The sequence below is a fragment of the Hydractinia symbiolongicarpus genome, chromosome 12 (genome assembly GCF_029227915.1).
Source record: "Hydractinia symbiolongicarpus strain clone_291-10 chromosome 12, HSymV2.1, whole genome shotgun sequence".
Lineage (NCBI taxonomy): Eukaryota > Metazoa > Cnidaria > Hydrozoa > Anthoathecata > Hydractiniidae > Hydractinia > Hydractinia symbiolongicarpus.
The window spans coordinates 212,701-222,119 of NC_079886.1; the positions used below are offsets into that span (position 1 = coordinate 212,701).

Genomic DNA, 9,419 nt, shown 5'->3' on the forward strand with positions numbered 1-9,419 from the left:
ACATCAGACTATAGGGGCCAGCCCGGGATTTACAGGAAATCGCGGGTTTGGTTTGCCGGCGATGAATCTTCTTTTATTCAGCGTCTCATCAAAAATGAAAACATTTTTGAAAACTACAAGTCTCATGCGTTTTAGTGGTGAAAAAATAATTTAAAAAATCGGTCGGGAAATGAGTTTACTACCTGGGTACTTTCTTTGTATACTTTTGACTATACGGGCCGAGTACGGGATTTACAGGAAATCGCGGGTTTTCGTTTGCCGGCGATTAAACTTCTTTTATTCAGCGTCTCATCAAAAATGAAAACATTTTTGAAAACTACAATTCTCATGCGTTTTAGTGGTGAAAAAATAATTTAAAAAATCGTTCGGGAAATGAGTTTACTCCCTGGGTACTTTCTTTGTATACTTTTGATTATACGGGTCGTGTCCGGGATTTACGGGAAATCGCGGGTTTTCGTATGCCGGCGATTAAACTTCTTTTATTCAGCGTCTCATCAAAAATGAAAACATTTTTGAAAACTACAAGTCTCATGCGTTTTAGTGGTGAAAAAATAATTTAAAAAATCATTTGGGAAATAAGTTTACTCCCTGGGTACTTTTTTTGTGTACTTTTGACTATACGGGCCGAGTACGGGATTTACGGGAAATCGCGGGTTTTCGTTTGCCGGCGATTAAACTTCTTTTATTCAGCGTCTCATCAAAAATGAAAACATTTTTGAAAACTACAAGTCTCATGCGTTTTAGTGGTGAAAAAATAATTTAAAAAATCGTTCGGGAAATGAGTTTACTCCCTGGGTACTTTCTTTGTATACTTTTGATTTAACGGGTCGTGTCCGGGATTTAGGGGAAATCGCGGGTTTCGTTGCCGGCGATTAAACGTCTTTTATTGAGCGTCTCATCAAAAATGTAAACATTTTTGAATACTACAAGTTTCATTCAATTTAGTGGTGAAAAAAAAATTTGAAAAATCGTTCTGGAAATGAGTTTACTCAAATGGTGCTTTCTTTATATACATTCGACTATACGGGCCAAGCCCGGGATTTACGGGAAATCGCGAATTTTCGTTTGCCGGCGATTAAACTTCTTTTATTTAGCGTCTCATCAAAAATGAAAACATTTTTGAAAACTACAAGTCTCATGCGTCTTAGTGGTGAAAAAATAATTTAAAAAATCGTTCGGGAAATAAGTTTACTCCCTGGGTACTTTCTTTGTATACTTTTGATTATACGGGTCGTGTCCGGGATTTACGGGAAATCGCGGGTTTTCGTTTGCCGGCGATTAAACTTCTTTCATTCAGCGTCTGATCAAAAATGAAAACATTTTTGAAAACTACAAGTCTCATGCGTTTTAGTGGTGAAAAAATAATTTAAAAAATCGTTCGGGAAATGAGTTTACTACCTGGGTACTTTCTTTGTATACTTTTGATTTAACGGGTCGTGTCCGGGATTTACGGGAAGTCGCGGGTTTCCGTTTGCCGACGATTAAACTTGTTTTATTTAGCGTCTCATCAAAAACGAAAACATTTTTGAAAACTACAAGTCTCATGCGTTTTAGTGGTGAAAAAATAATTTAAAATATCTTTCGGGAAATTAGTTTACACCCTGAGTACTTTCTTTGTGTACTTTTGACTATACGGGCCGAGTACGGGATTTACGGGAAATCGCGGGTTTTTTTTTGCCGGCGATTAAACTTCTTTTATTTAGCGTCTCATCAAAAATGAAAACATTTTTGAAAACTACAAGTCTCATGCGTTTTAGTGGTGAAAATATAATTTAAAAAATCGTTCGGGAAATGAGTTTACTACCTGGAAACTTTCTTTGTATACTTTTGACTATACGGGTCGAATACCGGATTTACGGGAAATCGCGGGTTTTCGTTTGCCGGCGATTAAACTTTTTTTATTCAGCGTCTCATCAAAAATGTAAACATTTTTGAAAACTACAAGTCTCATGCGTTTTAGTGGTGAAAAAATAATTTAAAAAATCGTTCGGGAAATGAGTTTACTCCCTGGGTACTTTCTTTGTATACTTTTGACTATACGGGCCGAGTACGGGATTTACGGGAAATCGCAGGTTTTCGTTTGCCGGCGATTAAACTTCTTTTATTTAGCGTCTCATCAAAAATGAAAACATTTTTGAAAACTACAAGTCTCATGCGTTTTAGTGGTGAAAAAATAATTTAAAAAATCGTTCGGGAAATGAGTTTACTCATTGAGTACTTTATTTGTATACTTTTGACTATACGGGCCGAGTACGGGATTTACGGGAAATCGCGGGTTTTCGTTTGCCGGCGATTAAACTTCTTTTATTTAGCGTCTCATCAAAAATGAAAACATTTTTGAAAACTACAAGTCTCATGCGTTTTAGTGGTGAAAAAATAATTTAAAAAATCGTTCGGGAATTGAGTTTACTCCCTGATTACTTTCTTTGTATACTTTTGACTTTACGGGCCGACTACGGGATTTACGGGAAATCGCGGGTTTTTGTTTGCCGGCGATTAAACTTCCTTTATTTAGCGTCTTCTCAAAAATGAAAACATTTTTGAAAACTACAAGTCTCATGCGTTTTAGTGGTGAAAAAATAATTTAAAAAATCGTTCGGGAAATCAGTTTACTCCCTGGGTACTTTCTTTGTATACTTTTGACTATACGGGCCGAGTACGGGATTTACGGGATATCGCGGGTTTTCGTTTGCCGGCGATTAAACTTCTTTTATTTAGCGTCTCATCAAAAATGAAAACATTTTTGAAAACTACAAGTCTCATGCGTTTTAGTGGTGAAAAAATAATTTAAAAAATCGTTCGGGAAATGAGTTTACTCCCTGGGTACTTTCTTTGCATACTTTTGATTATACGGGTCGTGTTTGGGATTTACGGGAGATCGCGGGTTTTCGTTTGCCGGCGATTAAAGTTGTTTTATTTAGCGTCTCATCAAAAATGAAAACATTTTTGAAAACTTTAAGTCTCATGCGTTTTAGTGGTGAAAATATAATTTAAAATATCGTTCGGGAAATGAGTTTACTCCCTGATTACTTTCTTTGTATACTTTTGACTATACGGGCCGACTACGGGATTTACGGGAAATCGCGGGTTTTTGTTTGCCGGCGATTAAACTTCCTTTATTTAGCGTCTTCTCAAAAATGAAAACATTTTTGAAAACTACAAGTCTCATGCGTTTTAGTGGTGAAAAAATAATTTAAAAAATCGTTCGGGAAATGAGTTTACTCCCTGGGTACTTTCTTTGTATACTTTTGACTATACGGGCCGAGTACGGGATTTACGGGAAATCGCGGGTTTTCGTTTGCCGGCGATTAAACTTCTTTTATTTAGCGTCTCAGCAAAAATGAAAACATTTTTGAAAACTACAAGTCTCATGCGTTTTAGTGGTGAAAAAATAATTTAAAAAATCGTTCGGGAAATGAGTTTACTCATTGTAGGCTGTTCAGTCACGTGACTTTTTGCCGTGTTCGGAAATTCAGCTTAAAACAAGCTCGCACACGGCAACGCGTATTTTGTTATTACGCGTGATGGCACTTATTTTAAATCGTCGAATTCGGCACCTATTTCGCTTAAGACAGATGGTGTATGGGCAGATAGTGATTGTTAAGTACCTTAAATTTGTTTTTTTGAATGAGACTTGTTTAAACGACCAACAGTGTATTCAGATTTCGACGAGGGAAATGTAAACTTGGCGCAAACAGAGGAAAGTGCATGACGTATCAGGTAGTCTCACTTGAAATTAGTTTATATTAAAAATATACTTTCAATTTCTATTCTTATTCCTAACTTTCCTGCATGACAAATCTGGAGAAAAAGCATTTTTTGTTTATATCGAACCCCCGTCTTAAAGTTCTATGTGACTTGCTGCAGTGCAACAACGAATTTCGACTTTTTATTTATTTTATTTTATTATATAATTTATAGTCTTGGAATGATGGCTATTAATCATGGCTATGTGCTAGATATTCCAGTTAACATTAGACACAGCTACTAAACTAAAGCACCAAAGCTAGCTAGCTACCTAGCTATATATATATTAGCCGAAGTAGTGGACCAGAAGATGGAGTGTGTGATGTTGTGTTTAATTATTCCATACCACTGTGTGGTTAATAGATAAAGGTATATTTTGCTTACTACTAGTGTGATTTGGTTTTTAAACACTTAAAGTATTAGGCTTGGAAATTTGTTGATTCCAGATACCAATTTGTTACTTGCAAACTGTTTACTGTTTACCATTATTCTTTTTTACAAAAACGCCTCTCTTCCAACTTTCCAGGCCTAAAGTTAGCTAAGAGTCAGAGTAGGTTACTTTATAGCTAGCTTATACTGTTTTAAAAAGCAAGATTTAGATAATAATTGAAGAGATAATGATTATATAATGTTATTTTTGTAAATATTCCATTGTTTAGTATGTATAGCTATATCATAATTGCTGACGTAAACTAGAAAGGCAGATAATACACAGTCTAGGTAGGAATGGTATTTTAAAAATAATATGCATTGGTTAAAAGTTTTGCAGCTTATGTTAGACAATAAAATTATTAGTGCAGTTTCGCTTGATATATTTTCAGCTTTAAAAATGAGTATTAAAAATAAACAAGTTTATGATCTTTTTTCTTCATTGAATGAAAAAAGCATTAAAGAAGTAAGTGATGGATTTGTTTTACTTGGTGTTGAAATAACATGTCCAGAAAAAGCGTTATATACAAAAGTTAAAAGACTAGTAGAGAAAGTAAATGGTCTGAAAAAAAGGAAAGCTAATTCTGCTATAGAAACTTTGTTGGAAGCTGAGTTTAGTGTTCCAGTGCAAATTACCCCACATCAGCGATCTATTGATGCGGCTAGTTCTAGAAATGAAGTTTTGTTTAAAGAGAAAATGAAACAATTAAAGGAGGAAAACAAAAGTTTAAAAAGAAAGTGCGAAAATTTTCAAGAATTAGAAATTCAATACAACACACAAGTCAAAGAGGTTAAGAAACTTAGTAACGAGTTATTTGTAGCAATGAAGGATGAAAATAAGTTGACAGCAGAATATCGTCGTATAAAGAACAATTATCTTGAAGTAGAGGAAAAACTTAGAAATGTGGAATTGAAATTTAAAGATAATAGCAAAGCGAGGGCAGATAAATTGAGAAATTTATCAAAGAAAATTAAAAACAGAGATGATAAAATTAATAAAATGGAATCAGAAATAGCTGAATTGATATCTGGTACTGAGAATAAAAGTGATGAGTTGGATGACATGAAAGTAAACTTGAACAGACTCAATGATAAATTAGAAAACAGTGAAACTATAGTTGATGATCTGCGGAATGAGAAAGCAAAACTGAAAAGAAAGACGCACAGTTTGTTGTTAAAAATTGAAAACCAGAAAAAATTGATTGACCACAAAGAAGTGAATGATATGAAGTGTTTAAAAAGTGATTATGACAAACTCTGTACAAACATGAAGCAACTTACTGAAGAAAATCGTGATTTGCAAATGCTCGTTTCGTTATTAAACGACAATGAAATTGTAACATTTGAAGGTGGTCGTTATTCAGACGAAATAAGAGAAGTTGTTATGGAATTACTTTCCTTGAATGTCAGCATGGGAAAGGTAAATGATGTGATCAAGGTTGTACTTGAAAAACTTGCAAAAAAAAGGGTTGACAGGTTGCCTTCACAAGGTTTAAAAAGTCATTTAATGCAAGAAGCATTAATTTTAGCACAATTACAGGTTGCAGAAGCAATGATTGATAATGACAAGGAGGCGTTTGGTAATTGTTTACATGGAGATGGTACATCAAAATACCATAAACATTATCAAAATTTTCAGATTACAACATCGAAAGGAAAAACTTTAACATTTGGATTATCAGAAGTTGCAGGTGGCGATGCGGCAATAGTAATGAAAAATTTTACTGACACAATTGATGACATGTGTGACATTCTGAAAGAATGTGACAAGGATGCAAATTTTTCCCGGCTTGTCACATCAATCAAATCTACAATGTCGGATCTTGGCCCTATTAATCCTTTATTTAACTCACAACTGAAATCTTTAAGGGAAAAATTATTACCAAATGTTGTAGAAAACTGGAATTATTTAAGCGAAACACAAAAAACGGACATGACCGATATGGGAAATTTCTTTTGCAAATTACATCTTCTGGCAAATTTTGCCTCAGAGGCAGATAAAGTTCTGCATTCATTTGAGAGAATGGTCCTCTGTGATGACTATGAAACAGTATTTGCCTTCAATAGTGCAAAAGAATCTTCTGCTTCTAGATTAGTGCGTACAGCTTGTAAAGCTTTTCATGTGCGTGGAAGTGACGAATGTGGAGTAGCATCGTATTTTAACTCGTTTTTAGCTGGTCGCAATCAGAAATCTTACTTTGTACCATTTATTGGAAATCGTTTTAACATATTGTTTTATAACGCTGCTGCATTATATTACCATCGTGATGCAGTCGTATCTTTTCTTTCATCATGGCCTGATCCTAATAATTTACTGAAAGCTGTAAATGAAGACGTATCAAATAAGTTGTTTCTTAGTGAAGTCAGAGCACTTGGCATTATTGATAAATTATTGACTGGTCCATTGTGGCGATTAATAGAGTCTTGTGAAAGTATCCTCGAAATAAATCCATACCTGTTACAACTTAAAGTCAAACTATCTGCACTCTGCAACAATTGTTCATCACTTCTATCTGGCAGTCATATTTTCCAAGAGGATGGTATTATTGTACACAACAAAGATGAATTATTTATCAAGCTATTTGAGGATACAGGTGATGATGAATTGGATATTCTAACACAGCAAGCCCTTGAAATTATTTGCCATGCAATTCTCATCATCTTAGAGCGTCAATGTAAGGATCAACTGCCTGGAGGAAAGTACTGGAGCCCCAGTCAGATAATAAAGGAGACGTCATCAATTGTACCAGTAACCAATAAGGCTTCTGAAAGTGACTTTGCAATTTTGGATTTGTTAGTGAAAACGAAGCCAAGTGCCAATGTTGAAACATTGCAGGCTTTAACCATGTGGTCGCGTAACAAAACACTTGATTGGTTTGAACAGAAGTCTTATGATGAGAAAAAAAGTATGATGGAATCAGCCAGACATAATGTGGAAAAAATGAAGGCGAAGTATAAATCAAGGAGAAAAGAACTGTTGGAGGAGAGGAAAAGGAAATTGCTTGCTAAACAAGATATGAAAAAGAAAGCTGAAGAGAAAATAGCATTGAAGAAAGTGGAAGCTTTTAACAAATTGCTTGAGCTAAATGTCCAGGCTTGGATATCTGTTGATGAACTGAAAAAAAACATCATGGATATATCATCACAAAAACGTGCAGAAGTTTTGCTAGCGCAAATGAATTTTTACAGGCATGTTATGCCTTTCAAATGCAATTCCAAATTGTTTAACAAAACAAAACAGAGTGGAAACAAAAGAGTTGATTTGTCTTGGGAAGAGCTTCTTGAAAACTTTGTTAAAATCATGCATGTAACATTTTCATCATCTGCAGAAAAGGTAACAAAGGATAACCTGAAGTCGAAGGAAGATAGAGATGAAGTAGTTGCAACCCAAAAAAAGGAACTGATGGAAAAGATCAAGAAAGAAAGGATGAAAAAACTGTCTGAACAACAAAAAAGCAACAAACTCCCTTCCTTCATCAAAGACCCTGATTGTTTAGTTGGTTTACACATACGGCATCATTTAAAGGAAGAAGATGAAGAGGATGCATATTGGTGTAAAGGGGAAATTCTAAGTGTAGCAAAACGACATTCCAATCCTAAACGCACGTTGTTTAATGTAGTATATGAGTCAGAACCTGAGACAGTTTGGAGTTTTCCAATAATTTTAGATTTTGAGAAGGGAGACGTTATTATGTTATCTTAGAATATAGTTAGTTATAGTATAGTTATATATTTGAGGGAAGAAATTTTTGTGGTAATGTATTTCGTTCAAACCGTGGAACTTTTTTATGGCAAAAACTTCTTCCTTTGAGGATCATTGTTTTGTCAACTTGTGACATGTGGTATATATTGTTCTATTAAAACATTTAGCACTTATGGTAGCTTAATATTTTGCGTTCTTTTTTTTATTTAGGTGCTAAAAGGTGCAGTTGTTCCATTTTCATCTGGTCTGCATATTTATACTCTGTCAAATATTTTGCAAGCTTTAAGAGTGTTTGTCAAAGTTTTATAGTTACCAACTTAGTGTTTTACAGTGGTTCCTGTGGACTTTCTTTTTACATTTCCTTAAATTTGAAATATCTTTTCAGCTATTACGTTATTTTCTCTGGCTGGTCTGCAAAAATATAAATTTCGTACATTTCTATGAAGTCTCTCAATGTTAAGATTACAGTTTATAAACATTTTTGCCGGTTATTGTATAATTGTTTTGCTTTTATACATTGATTTTATGTTATTTTTGAGCTACAGCATCATTTTTACTATCTGGTCTGCAAATTACACTCTTGTCAAATATTTTGTACTCTTCAAGAGTGTTTGTAAAATTTTTGAATAGTTACTAATTTGTGGTGTTTTATTATGTTCCTGTGAATTTTTTTCGCATTTTCATCAATTTGGAAAGATTTTTTCAACTATGACGTCATTTTTTCTATCTGGTCTGCAAATTACACTCTTGTCAGATATTTGTACTCCTTAAGAGTGTTTGTATAATTTTTGAATAGTTACTAATTTGTGGTGTTTTATTATGTTCCTGTGAACTTTTTTGCATTTTCATCAATTTGGAAAGATTTTTTCAACTATGACGTCATTTTTTCTATCTGGTCTGCAAATTTACACCCTTGTCCGAAATTTCGTACACTCTAATGAACTTTGTTTAACGTTAAGATTACAGTTTATAAAATTGTTTACTGGTTGTTGTATACTTTCTTGCGCTTTTAGAGCAATTTGTAGTAATATTTGAGCTATGACGTCATCATTACGTCATTTCTAAAAATAAACCATCAAAAATTAATATATTTTTTCTTTTACAAATATACTATCTACTGTAAAAATTTTAAGTTCTTACCATGTCTCAATCTGGAGTTATTGATTTTTAAAGATAGAAATTGTGAAAAAAAACCTATACATGACCCCCGTCTTTGTGCCGTGTTTTGTTGCGAAATTGGCCGAAAAACGCAACAAAAAAGGGCTATACTATCTATCATAAAAATAACAATAACTAGAGAATGGCTTGGAGTTAGGAGTTGCGCGACCCCTCGTTGAAACCGTATAGAAATGTAGAAAACGTTGCATACGGCTAGAAGGTCGAGCGGCGCATAGAAAAATTTGACCTGAACAGCCTACTCATTGAGTACTTTATTTGTATACTTTTGACTATACGGGCCGATTACCGGATTTACGGGAAATCGCGTGTTTTCGTTTGCCGACGATTAAACTTCTTTTATTCAGCGTCTCATCAAAAATGA

General features: G+C 34.2%; 1 long non-coding RNA gene across 1 annotated transcript; it reads left to right on the top strand.

Moving 5' to 3' along the window:
* Positions 1 to 3,563: 3,563 nt before the first annotated feature.
* LOC130621852 (uncharacterized) lies at positions 3,564 to 8,965 on the top strand. Its single transcript, XR_008980944.1, has 3 exons — positions 3,564 to 3,720; positions 3,922 to 4,116; positions 8,090 to 8,965. It is a non-coding gene; the product is annotated as an uncharacterized LOC130621852 (long non-coding RNA).
* The last annotated feature ends 454 nt before the right edge of the window (positions 8,966 to 9,419 follow it).